A 3,438-nucleotide genomic window follows, 5' to 3' on the forward strand; every position below is an offset into this window, starting at 1 on the left:
CGTGACCGGTTTTCCTGCGACCCAAGCCCGGGGTCCCTGGCCTCTAGGCCCGCCTGTCCGCCCCTGCAGGCAGGGTAGCTACGCCTTGCAGGGAGCTGTAAGCGCAGACCAGAAACATCTAATGCTCTGGGACGTATTTGGTCTTAGTTGCCTTGTTATTGAATCAAACGTCAGCTCTCTGATTAGAAGCTAAACTCGGAGACAACCGACCACGGAAGCAGCAAAGAGCCCTTCATTCAATTTCTAACTCAGTGAGGAAAGAAAGACAAAAGACTTCGTGCTGGTGACACGTGTGGCTCCCTGGTCCCGGCGACCCCCAACAAGGATGTGCCAGTGTCAGCGAGTGGCGCAGGCACGGTTTTGGACGGGGGCCAGATGGCATGGCACAGGCCTTACAGCCCACAGGACCCCGGGCAGCGAGGAGGGCAAAGCAGAGCGGCCACACCCAGCCTCGCGGCTGCAGACCTCCGAGCCAGCCTGCAGGTGAGCACGCCTGCTCTGGTATGGCAGGGGTCCCATGGCTAGCGTATGCACAAGCAGTCTGGGGCGAGAAAATTGAGAATGTGACCTAGTTGTGCCAAAGAAATATTCTGGATGGGTCTCCCATTTGCTCCCATATAGCTCTGAATTCTGTCTTGTCTTGGGGGAGTGATGCCTTAGGGACAGCCTCTCCAAGACATAGTGAATTTTGCCTGAATTGCTTTTATGAAACAAGGAGCAAAAACCAGAGAGAGAGAGAGAGAGAGAGAGCGAGCTAACATGTTGTTTTTTAAATTGAGTTTAAAGGAGCTTCTTTCAAAGATTCATGTTTACCCACATAATATCGGGTGTTAAGACCGTCCTGCCGAATGGACCACCTTTGGAATCAGTATTCCTGCAGCAGAGGGCTTTAGCACCAGCACGTCGGACTTTCTGGCAATGCAATGCTACTGAAGGATAAGTGTCTTTATTCCTTAGGGCAGGAGGCAAAGAAAAATGAGACGGGAGCCATGGGCACCCGTGGCTGGGCTCCAAGGGCACTTGCAGTGATCGTCCTTGAAGCTGCGCTCCGCGTGCGGGAGACCGTCCCGGACAGCCCGGGTGATGTCCACACTGGAATAAATACTGGCTTTATGTGGAATAAAATCGTGCGAACATTTTGGGCAATTAAAAGATAAAATGTGTGTGGCTTACTGGACTGAAAAGGAAGACTTCTTGTTTTTTTTTTTTCTTAAGAGTATTGAACATAAAACCGGTCCCCTCAAAACCCGGGAGAAGCAAACGGGGCTGTTCGCTGGAAGGTCCCTCGCAGGACGTCGGGCTGTTGTTCTGGAGAACAGAGCCAGAGCCCCCACGACATCGGCGACCCTTGTCGCCCTCGCACACGGGCGCGCCTCACCTCAACTGCAAGCTCTCCACAGCAATGAGGAGCTTCGTCCTGGTTCGGTGAACAAAAATTTAATCTCAAAGTGATAATGCGTACATTTGGTTTACGTGTAACTTATCTCTTCTGATAAGCACAAACAAGTCATATTACTTTAGCATTAAAATAACGATTGTTTTATGTGCCTTCAATTAATTTTTTTATAACATAAGCCCGCACTGAACAGTGGGGATGCTGAACTTCTATACAAACAAAGGGAACAGCCATTTACTTCTCTGGGCTTTTGCTGTTTCCTTCTGTGTGTGTGTGTGTGTGTGTGTGTGTGAGCCAGACGTTTAGCAAAAATGGACAAAACAGACCCACATAACTAAGTAACTTATCATCTTGTGTAATAAAATAATAAACAGGTTTATTTAGCTGTACTAATCTTTCATTTGTTCTTAAATGTGGTGTTTACATTTAATTTCAACAAAACATACAGCATGTAATTTCAACAAAACGTATAACAGTAACATTTTAATTTATAAAATAAACTTTGTTGATTTTGTCTTTCTCCTCCCCGTTCTCTGTGTGCATATCTCTAACCATATCATATCTCTACCCATACCTAGATCATTTATATGTATGTGTAGGTACATGCATGTCTGTAGGGGGGGGGGTGTGTGTTTATATACACAGATGGGTAGATAGACAGATGGACAGAAAGACAGAGAGATTAGATAGAAAGACAGACCGGCAGGCAGCAAGACAGACAGATAGATAAACAGACAGATAGGTAAATAGGCAGACAGGTAGATAAACCCCTACCCTCACCCGTATCTGCGCCGCTGTTCCTCCGAGCAGCCTGTTAAAAGTGTTGAGCATCTACTCGGAACTACTCAGTTACCAGAGCTCCTGTGTCCGGCTCGCAGGCGTCATACAGAACCAAATACACTTTGCGTGCCTTTTCCAGGTTTCAGAAGAGTTGCGCTGGTTCCTAATGGAAGCCACTGTTTGCTCAGATAAAGCAAATCACTCTGGGGCTTCCCAATGCCCGGACGGGGCATGGTGCAGACGTTAAAAGATAAAAGAAAACGCGGGAGCTGTTGGCCGAGTATGTCAAGCATGATGCTATGCAGATAAGGTCCCGGTTCTCTACGGGGCCTCAAGCCAGCCTCGTGCGAGGGGCTGCAGCCCGCCCCCCGCTGGCGTCCCCCTGAGCCTCGTCTCTCCTGAGCCCCGTGCGGTTGCCAGACGACGTGCCTCGGCTCTCTAGTACTTGCCGGTTTTCCAGGCACCGCCGGTGCACTTTTACTGATCATGCACTCGCTCAGAAAGCTCCTTCACTGAACCAACAAAGCCCCTGGGGGTGCGGCTTCACCTTACGTACCCAGGCTGGCCCCGGCAGCTCACCGTGGTCTCCACCCTGCCCCGGTTGGAAGAGTGTGGTTCTGAACTCATCGGTCCCAAGAGGGCAGAAGAAGTCAGAGAGCATTAGGTCCGGGTCTGTATCCATAGGTGGGTCATTGTCACGGAGTCCACCGTACAAAGCTCCCATCATAAAGCTGATGAGAACGAGACTCAGGAGAACGTGGCTGTATCTGCCCAGATGTCACTGGGGCCGTCCAGAGAAAGAAGAATTCTGTGTCAGGAGAGTAACAGCTCCTGCCTGACCTCCCAGCCTGCAGGCCTGTCTGCCCTGTAGAGTGGGAGCTGTCCAGGGAACCCTGGTCACCCAAAGGAGAAACGTGGTATACCTCCAGAAATTAAGTGGTCGCAAATCAATGTACAACAGAATAATTTACATACAAGGAAACACAATGAAAGTACCGACATCCCCGCCCTAGAAATACATCCGTAGGCTTTCCCCATGGACTTCAGACTTGCTGGCTCCCTCACCGTGAGAGCCAACTATTAAAAATGAACTTGTTTTTCTAATGAAATCATATAGACCTATAATGTTAGATCTGTGTGTATCTAGATATATAGAGAATACATAGAAATATTTAATATATGCAGATACAACTAAAGATACAGATACTGCCTTGGTCCTATCTCCCTGGAGAACCTTGACTGATGGTCCTCCAAGGCTAAGA

This window comes from Enhydra lutris, unplaced genomic scaffold (assembly GCF_002288905.1).
Source record: "Enhydra lutris kenyoni isolate GAN:26980312 unplaced genomic scaffold, ASM228890v2 scaffoldscaffold32, whole genome shotgun sequence".
Lineage (NCBI taxonomy): Eukaryota > Metazoa > Chordata > Mammalia > Carnivora > Mustelidae > Enhydra > Enhydra lutris.